Source organism: Kogia breviceps, chromosome 4 (genome assembly GCF_026419965.1).
Source record: "Kogia breviceps isolate mKogBre1 chromosome 4, mKogBre1 haplotype 1, whole genome shotgun sequence".
Taxonomy (NCBI): domain Eukaryota; kingdom Metazoa; phylum Chordata; class Mammalia; order Artiodactyla; family Physeteridae; genus Kogia; species Kogia breviceps.
Genome location: NC_081313.1, coordinates 83,036,243 through 83,049,157, shown reverse-complemented (window position 1 = coordinate 83,049,157; position 12,915 = coordinate 83,036,243). Strand labels below are relative to the sequence as shown.

Here is a 12,915-nt window from a genome sequence, read left to right as displayed (position 1 = left end):
AGGGCCATGGAGGAAATGGCTTATAATAGAAAGAACCTACTTTGCTCCTGATTAAAATCACTCATGTGCAAGTTGAGAAATATACACCCTAAAAAGTTCTCAGCACCACAGGAAATCACGGGTTAAAGGACAAGGCCTAATTTGTGACCCTCAGTGCTACTGTTTTAATCACCTCACACTAGAACCCATATAATTCTAAATTCTCTGGGGAAAAGAAAGAGCTTATCACTTTATTTTTATTTCCTTATTTCAGGCCTACTTTAAAATAAGATGCAATAATGACGTGCATGAAAAGCAATCTGGTATCATTTCCTTTCATTTGAACCCATAAGTGACTCATGCAATAAACAGCAAGTCTCCTGTGTTTGTTTCAACTGCACACTCCAGTTTTACTGGAGCCAGTTTTCCAAAGATGATTTGCCACACCCGGTCTGAGAAGGGACAGCATGAAACTGGTGAAATTCTGATCTTCAGAAATACAACAATGATTATTTCTAATTTCATGCTGTCTGCATGAAGAGAAGGGAGACACAAGGAAATGCAAGCCTGAAGCACGAGTTAGGAACTGTGGCAAACCAAACAGAAAGAGAAAAATGAAAGCACAGTGAACAACTGATGTTACCACATTTAGGGGGACTAGCAGGGGAGAATGTAGGGGGGACAACCAAGCTTTTCCATCCCTGCACAAATAAGATATTTTTAATTCACAATTTAAAAAATAAGACATTTAGCAAAGTATAATAGCATTAAAACACTAAATGGAGTAAAACCTCACTGACTGAGACATTTATGTAAGGGACTCTACATTGGTACAAACCCTAATAGCACCTGACCTTGGCTCTCCCAAAAGTTACTGAAACTTGAGAAGGATGATCTGTGAAAATAAGGGTTTGTTGATGCAATTAGTATCATAAACAAGAGGTAAACATGCGCTTCCCTGGTGGTGCAGTGGTTAAGAATCCACCTGCCAATGCAGGGGACACAGGTTCGAGCCCTGGTCTGGGAAGATCCCACATGCCATGGGGCAACTAATCCCATGTGCCACAACTACTGAGCCGGTGCTCTAGAGCCCATGAGCCAAAACTACTGAACCTGCGTGCCACAACTACTGAAGCCCACACGCCTAGAGCCTGTGCTTGGCAACGAGAAGCCACCATAGTGAGAAGCCTGCGCACAGCAACGAAGAGTAGCCCCGCTCGCCGCAACTAGAGAAAGCCCGCAGAAAGACCCAATGCAGCCAAAGATAAATAATAAAATAAATAAATTTTTTTAAAAAGGAGGTAAATGTATAACCAACATAAGTTTTCTTTAAACACTCCAAAAGCCTCCAGTTACATGCAAACAATCATCATTCTACTTCAAAATTAACATATCTCTTTATAAAAACTTTCTTCAAAACAGTTCTACAAGGTTAAGCAGGTTCTGGGTTATGTATGTAAGCACTTAAAACTAATAAGTTCAATCTTTAAAATATTCTAAAACTTAGATTTTAAAAAATATGAATTAGTCTTCATATAAGTAAAATTTTACCACACTACAAACAGGTACTATTCTGAAGCAAATTTCTTCCAGCATAGGTAAAATGAAATTTGTAATATCTGAAATTTTTGAAAAGGCATTTTTACCCATGGAAATAGCGGGTGGTAGTATGATTCTTCTATAAGGGCCTCTATGTTTATTATTTAACATTTCTACCACTGTCCTTTGTTTTGCTTATGTTGTAATGACAGGACTAGCAGTCAACTGCACACTCAGTGCAGGTAAAAAACTGTCCTTTGCGGCTGCAGCAGCTGTTGGCTGGGCTGACAGAAATACAGAATGACAGAAATAACACTGTGCTTTCACTTTCCAGTACTTGTAGTCCATGCCCTCCTCAAAATGAGCTTCCCCCAACGGATAGGGAAGCAGAGATCTACTGCTTTTATTGTTTCTTGGCATCCTCCCCCATCTCTGCTGTGCCACTTCAGGTTGTGCTTTACAGTACTACTGTGTTTTGTTGGGTTTGGAGTTTGTGTTTTGGTTTTTCTTTTGAGTCCAGTTCCTTCTTTTCTTGAGGCCATCCTCATAAACTCCCTGAGCAAGAGCCATGTGGAAATCTTGTTCCTGTCCTCCATCCTGTATGTGAGTGCAGGCAGCACAGCTGGGTTGCAGCAGGCACTGCCTGGGTGCTGTCGGACTGGCTGTGTTGCAGAACCTCGCTGCAAATGTGCCAATCTTGTCCTTTTATGTTAAGCATGGCTAGCAGATGAAGCTGAAGACAGTGCTCAGAAGTTCAAGCTCCTTTGAGCACAGATCCCTATCTCACAGTCATACATGATTTTGAAGAATGCCATATATCTGGAGAACTTACATTGCTTACGTGGCTCCAGTCTGCCCAGTCTCGAAGTTGACATTGCAGATAATTCTCTACTTTTTTTTCCCTCAGCAGGTGTGAACTAAATACTGTACTAACTATTCAAACTGAAATATTTCCTTTGTATGAAAGAACCCCGATGAACTTAACACAAAACAAGCATCATTTGTATGCTGTTATAATCAACAACTTCTGCCTCTACTCATCCAAGAAGACAAAAAATCTGAAGCTTTAAATCAACAACATCCAACAGAACTTTCTGCAATGATGGAAATGTTCTGTGTCTGCTCTACCCACTATAGTAGCCACCTGCCACATGTGGCTATTAAGCATTTGAAATGTGGCTAGTGTGACTGAGGAAGTAACATTTTTTATTTTAATTAATTGAAACAAATCTAAACAATGTGGCTAGTGGCTAAACTGGTGGCTAGTGCTAAAAAATAAGCACACCACAGTTTCATGGATGCGGACACAAGGAATGAGATTCCTAGGTCAGAGACAAAGGATTACATTCCTCACAGAAAAAGCAGTAGCAGGTGTATTAGCATAGCATACCTACACACTAAATGATTTGCATTAGAGAAGTGGACCCCTGAGCTTAGAGTACCAAATCTTTTACAATGGACAGTAAACCTACCTGCCCTTTGCTCCATAGAGAAAGGCTACCTCTATCTTCCATAGCTATCTGCTATATAAAAGTCCTTGAAAAGATAGTCTGGAATGAAAACAGTCAGTGCCTCTGCTCATAAGACGTGCAGAAACATGAGTGACGAAATGGAGAATTATCTCCCAACAGTGGAAGTTCATACACGTGTCTGAAATCTACCCATCTTTCTCCATCCTGCTTGAATACCTGTTTCTAGACATATTTATTTCTTGCTAGGACCACTGCAATAGCTTCCTAAATGGTTATCACTATAGCCTCTTCCCAGGCATTTTCCATACAGTAGCCAGAATGTATCAATACCCTGTAAACACAAATCTAAGCATGCCACTCTTGTTTCAGTCTTTGATGTCATCCGTTGCTCTTAGGATCAAGCCAACCCTCCTTGGCAAGTGCCACAAGGCCCTGAATGATGTGGCTCTGCCCCTACCTGTGGGCTCTTCCCATGCCTCTTCTTCTAAGATGCATTCCTTTAGCCACACTAAACTTCTTTCATTTCCTAAAATACAGGTCATAAAGTAGTGGACCTGGGTTGAATACCAACTACAAAATGCGTCCGGTTTTTGGCCCACACAATAGTTTTTAAAACATTTGGGCCATTTCACATTTATGAAATATGAATATTAAGCTACTCTTTTTAAAAATCAGGGCATCTGGCAGCACTTGGCCTGCATCCCAACCTGACAATGCTTGGCTGGAGCTGAGTATCTACTGTTCCCTTTAGACAAAGCCTGGGTTCTCCAGTTGCCACACCTCTCCCTCCAGCTCTCACTTATTTATTCTTTTACATTATCTACCTGAGTTCCATTCTAAGCATCATGCTCTGTTCCCCTTGGTCTGGAACACTCTTCAGTCCTCCAACTTCTTCAGGTGCTTACTATCACTCATTCTTCAGGTCTTAGTGTATTCATGGGAAGTCTTCCCTGACCAGCACCAACCTCAGTTAGGATGTGATGCACAGTATGACACCATCCCATCCTACCTTCTGTGGTTCTCTCCATTACTCCACACACAAATCACATAAGATTATAATTTTCTGTTTACAAATCTATATCCCTCCCCAGACTTTTAGACCATAAGAGAGTGACTACAACTGTCTTGTATCCCACTGTATGCCACTGCCTAGGAAAAGGCCCAACATAGTAGGAGCTCAATAAACACCTGTTAAATAAATTTAAAAAGCCATTGGGAATGGCTAATTCAAAATATGGAGAGTAGTGCTGTATTTATATTTTTATGCACTTATTTATTTTAAAACATTGGACCTTTGCATTGTCATCCCCCTCCCCTCAGAAAACTGAAATAACTATTTGAGTTTCAGGTATGTACTAAGTAACAGGCAATGTGCTAAGCACTTCACATCAATTAGTTCATTTAATCCTTACAACCATCCTTTGAGCTAAGCACTTCCTATATTCCCACTCTGCAGATGAGGAAACTGAGAACTCGGGAGGTTAAGTAACTTACCCAGGGTTACATGACTAGTAAATGCCTGGCAGGACTCAAACTCATGCCCATCAGAACCCAAAGCCAAAATTCTTAACCATACACAATTTATAAATGTGAGATTTTTAATGTGCCCTGGATGATGAGAGACCACACAGGGTAAGAAGAAACCAGAGAACTATTTTCAGGCAATTGAAATTATAGTTTTACTCCTGCCACTAGCTGTTCAACCTTGGATAAGATGAAGGTCTTATTCTCTACATCAGTACAGTAAATTGTAGGAGATAAAATGATGGAAACTTCTCTCACGAGACTTGAGAGCACAGGACATCATTACCAACTTTATGCAGAGCCCTTCTTTTCAGCTATTTGTATGTGATTTTCACAATTACCTTTTACCGGCTAAAGGAGTTAAAGGGGAAAAGAAAGTTCTTACACACACAAGAAGCTTTCTGGCTCGATATTCATGACTATTACACCAAACCAGACAGTTCCAAGGCAGTGACACAATCTTTAATCTCATTTCACAAATAGGAAAACAAAGGTACTGAGCAATAAGGCCAAGTGTAAAGTTAACTTCATATCCCTCAGGCTGTCCTGAAACCTGCCTAGCCTCACTGTGTGAGTTGAATCCAAGCTCTCAAAGCCAAGTACTTGTGGTATGTTAAGCCTATGAAATTCTACACATACCCTGCAGATGGATGAATTCTTCCTAGAAACAGGAAAAGAATCAGAAATGTCACCGAGTCACACCAAATACAACCTAGTCTGGTCAATCTTTTCCATGTGGGATTCCTGCCCATTCTTTGCACCAAGCCAAACTTTTTAAAGTGGTTTTCTTAAAAAAATTTCTCACTAAGAATCTTGTAACTTTTTAAGCCAAATTTCCAGAATCAATCCAGGGCACACCAGGCCATTAAGTGTTCAAGTTTCAGCTTATTCCATCTCTGTATTTTCTCTAGGCATTACGGTATAATTTCATTTCTCAAGGAGTTAAGAAAAAATTGTATATGGACATCATAAATTGACTTATTGACTAAAGTTAGAATTGAAATGTCTATAGCTCTTAACATTTGATTACTACATCATACATACATGGATGCTTTTCTGAGCTTTCATTCTAAAAATATAGAATTCATTTTATTTCCAAGTATGCCTCCCATTTGATGATGTAGAAGCACTTGAAGTTTTATTTCAGAAAACACTCGCTTATCTAAACTTACTTTTTTCCAATCTATTAAGTATATTCACCAAACAGTGACCTTAAAGGGCCTTCAGTAATGTATTCTTGACATCATTTTACTTGCCATATGTAGTTGTTAGAATACATGATATTTATATAAAAATATGAAATAAAAATATTAGTCTCTAAGTTAGATTGGAAGTCCCTCTAGGGCAAGGATCATATTCTATATCTCTCTTTAAAAGCACATAGCACAATGCACTGCACAATACAGGAACTCATGAAATGCCTATTAAATCATGAATTCATGAAAGACAGGCCATAGCTATTTAACTTCGAGTCTAAAGCTGACTTTCTTAGGCCATTTACTTGCTTTCTTCATAAAGTGATAAGAGTAGTGCTAACAATGCTTCTTGTGCCTGTGATTTTAAACTGAAAATTTACAAGTGATAGGGCACAAGTAATTTGAGCTAAATATCTGAACTTACTTTACTAAAATAAAAGTCTACTTCCTGAACTGTTTAAATTAAAAGCAAATTTAAATTTACACTTACGATGGAAAAGAGGTTTTAAAGATTGGCAAACCTCTGAAGCAAGCACAGTTCTTATTTCCAAAGACTTGTGCCAATAACGATCTTCTGCTATCTGAAATCCTATGACCACAGAAATATGTAAGGTCCTGGCTTTGTACATTGATTGGGTTGGGTGGGGAAGAGACGATTTCAATTCTGAACACTAATTATCAGATCCAGAAACACGAGTTTTTACCCTAAAAAAGCTATTGGCCAAATCACCTAGAGAGACATAATTACATCTCAGGTGAAGGACCTGGACTCTGACGATTAGAACGAATACAGGACCTGCCATCAGGCACCTTCATAAGACCAGAGACCAGTGGCTCAAAATCAAGTAACACACCTAAGTGATCCCACTGGATCGTCACAACGACCCTCAGCGGTGGGCAAAGCAGACCCGCGTTTTACAGAACATAGGGTGTCCAAAGGGTCGCAACCAAGGCCACACAGATAGATATCTGACTGAAAGCAGGCTTAAATCCTATTTTCCAACTATCCATCCCGCCTCTGCGATCACCCAGCGTGTTATACTCCACGGCAGGAAGAAGCGCCGAGCTGGGCCAGGACTCGAGAGAAGAGGAGAGAGAATTGCCAGCGCTTCCCGGCACTCGCCGATACTCAGGCACCTCGGGTCGCTGCTCGGCTCCAGCCCAGCTCTACCCTCGCGGCGGCCCCCGCTGCGACCCGAAACTAGTCTCGGGGGCGGGTCTGGGTACCGGGGAGCCTTTCTCACCGGCACAGAGAGTTCTCCAAGTTGGGGGCAGAAAGGCCGAATGAACAATTTTACCCACAGGGTGAGGGCGCCAGGAGGAGTGCGAAGGTGAGGCGGACGGGAGGGTGACCCCTTACCAACTGGCCTCGGCTGTGGTGGTGCTGAGGGGTGGTCAGAGAGGGGCTCGGGGAGTGCGAGGAAGGCTCAGTGCCCAAGACCCTCCCCGGCCGCGCCGCCGGATCCCCCCCGACCCCAGCAGCCAGGGAGGAAACCAACGACCGCCTCGGGCGCAGGCAAGCGGAGGGAGCTGAGACAGCAGGATCCCCGTCCCCGCCCAGCATCTGCCCAACTTCCCGAGCCCCCTTCAGCGCCCCCACCCCCGCCCTTGCCCTGCCCACCGGCCAGCAGCGCACACAGCGGCGGCGGCGGCACCAACCTGCGCGGCTGCGAGCACAGTCCAAGACGGAAGCGGGAGCCTGCGGACGGCGGAGCGGCGCGCGGCGGGCGGAGTTAGTTGGGAGGCTCCGGCCCCCTGGGCGGGGACAGGCCGAGCACGCGGCGGCCGCGACGGCGGCTGGACCTCCCTCCTGGCGCACGCGGGGCCCAACCGCGTCCGCCGCTCGCCCTCAGCTCCGGGGGACAGCTCCCAGTCCCTCCCCCGGGGCGGCTCCGCGATTCCCGGCCGCCCCCGAGCCCGCCCCGTGCTCGACGCCTCCGCTCCGCCCTTGCCCCCTCGCGCGCCCGGGCCGCGGGGGGTGGGAACGAGGTCCCCGCAGAGTCAGCTCCAGGTCGCGCGCAGCGTCCCGGGCTTTCCCTACGGAGATCGCCGTCCTGGGTGTTCAGACTCACGAGCAGGCAGGAGGTGGCCCAGAGCTGGAACTCTCGCCCGGGCTAGGGGGTCAAGGCCCGGCCTGAAACTCTCCTTTTGCTCCGCACGAGTCCCGAGTCCCTAAAAGCAGCCCTGCGAGGTGGCCACGCCGGCTGCCCAGAAGGAGGCCGAGGAAAATGTCGGACTCTCCCTCCGCCCAGCGCAGGGATGGGAGGACTTTTCCTGAGAGAATCGAGGACCCCTCCCTCCTGTTCCCGCCCAGGGGTAGGGACTCCGGCAAAGAAAGTATGTAGAACCGTCAAACAGGGCACCGGGGTTGAACCTGTGGAAAAAGTGCAATTTCTTTCACATACACGCCTGCCGGTCGCTGGATTCAGGCCACCTCTCTCAGGTCTTGACAGTGCTTCCGTTCCTGCACCCCAGGCCTGGCGCGGGGAACCCCCTTTCCTAGCTTGGTTTCTCACCTCTGCACATCTCTTTTTTCGAAACCCTTTTCATCCCGCAGTGCGCTCAACGCGCACACTCTGACTGCTTCTCCCCTAAACTGCAGGCAGGGAACCCAGAAATCAACCCCCTCCCCTCCTCACCCCGAAGCAGGACAAAACTGGAAGCCAGGGCTCTGGGATGTTCTAGTCGGAAGGGTTTCTACCCAAGTGGCTTGGTGCTGTGCATTACTGACCTCACACAAATTGATACGCCTTTAATTCAAGGGCAGGTGTTTGCCAGTGCCTTTACCTCCCCGAAGGTAACCTGTAGAGTGCGTTCACCGCGCCTTTTCCTTCCCAGCACCAGCCGCTTATCATCTTCCAAAGTCCTATCCTCCTTTCCCCCAACCTCTCCCATCCAGGTACCCGGCACAGATCCCCAGCGCAGTGAGCTCTGCTCTTTCCCCTTCTGGGACCCTCGGGTTGGGGGATGGAGTAGGAGCAGACCTGGAGGAGGGATCTCGAAGAAGGTGAGGTAGAAGCCAGTGGAAGGCGAGGAAGGAAAGTGAGAACCAACTAAGAGGGTGAGAGGCTGCAAAGCTCTCCAGCCATCGGGAACTCCCAGGAAGAAAATCCAGTTCTCTATAGGGAAAACACCGATGCCCGTAGTGGATAGACTGCAAAATCTGGACTGCCTCCCAAAAGAATTCTCAGTGAGCAGTGGTGAGTCAAGGATAAACTTCAGGACTCAGAGCAGGCCTTCACCCGCCCCACTTCCCAAATTCCATAGAAGGCTGATGACGTCAAGCTCTTGGCCAGTGATTAGAAATCCATCCTGTAAATGATGGTCGCTGACAAGATGCAAGGAAACAGAGCTGGGTCAGTTTACCGCTCGTTGGGCTGTTATTTTGTTTAGACATTCCATAAGACACTTATTCCTCCCCTCTGGCCTACGTTATTAACTAAAGCAAGCAGTTGGGACCCTCCCTTAAATAAGAAGTCACTCTTTGTGGGAAGGGAAGGAAATGGGGATGGACAGGGGTCCTATGGCTGTGGTGGTTGTTATTTTTAAGATCAATTCTGTGCATTTTTATGTCAAGATAATTTTCCTGTTCAGTGGGCGACCACATTTTTACCTTAAAATGTAGGAGAACGGCTGGTATGACACATCCAGCGTTACCTGATGGCACCCTTCTCTCACACCCTCAAGGTCCTGGGTGTGCCTGTCAGGAAGCCACCGCCAAGCCTGGATGTCAGACATTACAGCCTTAGGGAGTTCCAGTCTGTGTGCAGTCCAACCACTGAAGGCTCAAGCTTAGCATGTACTTAGTGATGCTAGCCACCCCTACCACTTTGCATTCACAGGTAAGAAGACTCCTTTCTCCTGGCCTCAGAGCTCCACCTCACCTGAGGTTGGCTGTGCACCCTGGAAGTGTCATTACAAAACCAGTCCTTAGTGTCCCAGTTTTTCTTTTGTAAAGACTACTTCCAATTTAATTGTAAAATCTCCTTTCCTTCCCTTATTTCCTCTAGTGCACAAAAGGCTAAGCCATTGAAAGTTCAAGAGGCTAGAGGAGACCTGCCTGAATAAAGTTTCTCTTTCTCTTCTCACTAGAAGAAAAATCGTCTCTGAAATGAAACCTTATTAAACTTACATCCTTTCTGAATATGGTAATCCCTCTGTATCTATTAGTTATTTTAATTTTATATTCATGATAGAATCTTATTGCAAGAAGTATCTAGTCAGCTGATGGGGATAAAGAGCCCAGTTTCCCCTGGGAAAAATTCTGGTAGGAAAAAAAAAGAAAAGAAAAAATTGAGAGAGTTCATTTACAGGCAGCAGAATTGGTCTCAGGCAGTGTTAAAAGTAGATGCAGATAGACATTCATCCATAAACCTCCCCTTTTCTCAGTTTCCCTTCACAGCAGCCTTGTTCACCTAACACTGCCAATTCTCCAAGCCAGTCCACCTCACACAAAAGTGTCAGAGTCTTCAGATGCTGTTGCCTACTAGTTTTTGTCTTGGAAAAGAGTGGCATTTTGAGCACAAGTAACAGAGTAAAGGAAGCTCCATGGAGAATCTTTCTTTCTCGTACTCCTTATCTTTAGACTATTCTGGTAGTCATTTCATTGTAAAGATGGGTCCAGTGGATAGAACTTATCCTGGGCAATTTGAGGAATGTGCTGGCCTGTAGACTTCCCTGAAAAGAAATAAAAGTGCACCCTTCCTCATTACACAGCACTTCAATTAATATCTAAGAGCTCCCAACTTTTATTGAGAACAGAAAGTGACATTCAAATAGTAGAATAAGCTTCAAATTGGTTATATCAAACAGTGAAATTTGCTTATGCACATTCAGATATTAATTTTAATTAATTAAAATATTAATTTCAATTTACAAGTCGTCAATAAGCACCTTCTGGGCCACATAATGAATAGCCCCATGTTAAATCAGTAATATATGTTTCTTCTTTTGCAAATAAATTTTCCTCTGAAATATAGACATTTGTCATGGAGTCAATTATCTTGCACTGCATGTGCTATAAAAGCACATAAAAGAAATAATATACTACAGTGCTTATTTGAAAGTGATCAGGAATACACAGCTCCATGCTAGCATGTCTTTAATTTCATGGTGTTAAGAAAAAACTATAGGAGTATGAAATAGCAAACCCTTTCCTACTTGTGTACTAATTCAATTACCTATCATGATATATACAGGAGGAAACATTTTTCCCATTAACTGACAGAAATATTATGGGACTATTTTCTTGTCTTCCTCTACTAACTCCTGTAGAACGTGAACTTGAAGTCTCCTTTGAAAACAAAGGGATCACCACACTCTGATCAGCTCTGGGGTGTGCAGAAGAACAAGGCTAGAAATGGTATTCTAAGTACATAAATTATTTAAATGAGGCTAGACTTTTAAGAAATTTATGCATCAAACAGACCTCAAGATGTGAAAAGTGCAATAAGAGATAGTTAGACCAAGTCAGACTCCCTTGATGTAATGCCAATGTGAAACCTTTCTCTCTCTTTTCTCAGGCAAACTCCCACTCTCCCTTCTTTCACTGAATGATACACATATAAATAAAATACCAAAATATTTTGCAGAAAGCTCTGCCAGATTAGGTACGCAGAGCCTTCTTGAATACCTCACATTACTTTATCTTGTGACACTTTAAAATAGACTTCAGAGAATTCCCTGGTTGTGCAGTGGTTAAGAATCCGCCTGCCAACACAGGGGACAAGGGTTTGATCCATCCCTAGCCCGGGAAGATCCCACATGCCGCGGAGCAACTAAGCTGGAGTATAGCTTAGTTGGTAGAGTATAAACACCTTGCAAATAAAAATAAAACCATTCTTGTTTAATATGCTATTTAATATGAGCTCGTCTACATATTAGGTGCAGTTTTTTACTTTTTTTAATCAAGAAAGTTAATTTGTTTTGGCATGGTACGTTTTTCATACCAAATTATATTCTCTCTACCTAGCTTTCTGGCTAAGATAGCAAGTCTGACTCACAATGAAAGTCCATGACCTACTCTTATTTTGGTGGGTTTGTTACTAAAATCAAAGCCATAGATCACTGCAGAAAAACAGACTTGGGGGAAAGTGAATTTTATAAGTCTTAAATTCCCACAAGTAATACCCTTGAGCTATTAAACCATTATCCAATTTAGCAGTTAAAAACAGACACATGGGGCTTCCCTGGTGGCGCAGTGGTTGAGAATCCACCTGCCAATGCAGGGGACACGGCTTCGTGTCCCGGTCCGGGAAGATCCCACATGCCGCGGAGCAGCTGGGCTCGTGAGCCCTGGCCGCTGAGCCTGCATGTCTGGAGCCTGTGCTCCGCAACAGGAGAGGCCACAACAGTGAGAGGCCAGCGTAGCGCAAAAAACAGAAAACAAAAAAAACAGACACATGTTATAATTAATTCTTTCTATTAAGTCCAAGGTTTAGAAACAAAATAATTACAAAGACAACCAAGATCATTAATTTTATGTAGATTCAGCACTAATGAAGAACCAAATATTTGATTCTGAAAAAAAGAGTATTAAAATTCTGCCAGCAATATCACATAAGTAGTTAATACTTTGAATATGCTTGTGGACTGAAAATAAATCTGACCCCAAAGAGAATACATGATAGGTTTTATATATAATATTATAATGTAGGCTATAAAAACTTTCCCCATACACAATTTAGTATGATAGGATTAAGGAGGGGGGAGGTGGAATAGGGGCATATAAGAAGGAAATCAATTAATAGAAAATGGATTTATTGGAGAAGCTGAAGAGGCTAATAGTATTTGACTGGACAGTAGAGATTACAAGGTCAAGTAAAGTCTGAGTAAATACTGCTTTTCTCCACTGCCATTTTTGGAAAGGTTACTAGAAGGGTGAGAAGCTGGTATGGCAGAGACAAGGGCTACAATAGCCACTGAATCACTAGAAATTTCTGGAAATCACTGTCTCCAACACTACTCCACAAACTTTGATTTTTTTTTTAATAAGAAATTAATTTAGGGAATTCCCTGGCATTCCAGTGTTTAGGACTCCAAACTCTCACTGCTGAGGGCCCAGGTCCAGTCCCTGGTCAGGAAACTAAGATCCCACAAGACAAAAAGAAAAAAAGAAATTAATTTCTTGCCAGATGGACTAATTTAATTTCTGATAAAAAGTGGAAATCCCACATATTCAAGTGAGAAATATTTAGTTTTAGCAC

At 43.6% G+C, this 12,915-nt stretch overlaps 1 protein-coding gene across 23 annotated transcripts in view; it reads right to left on the bottom strand.

The window, feature by feature from the left end:
• PAM (peptidylglycine alpha-amidating monooxygenase) overlaps window positions 1–7,971 on the bottom strand; it is a 283,546-nt gene extending 275,575 nt beyond the window's left edge. For 9 of the 23 annotated variants that reach the window (XM_059063082.2, XM_059063084.2, XM_059063085.2 and 6 more), the window contains exon 1: window positions 7,370–7,589. The gene's annotated coding sequence lies outside the window, so the exon portion shown is untranslated. The other 14 variants (XM_059063083.2, XM_067031387.1, XM_067031399.1 and 11 more) reach the window with 7 other exon arrangements.
• Window positions 7,972–12,915: the final 4,944 nt, after the last annotated feature.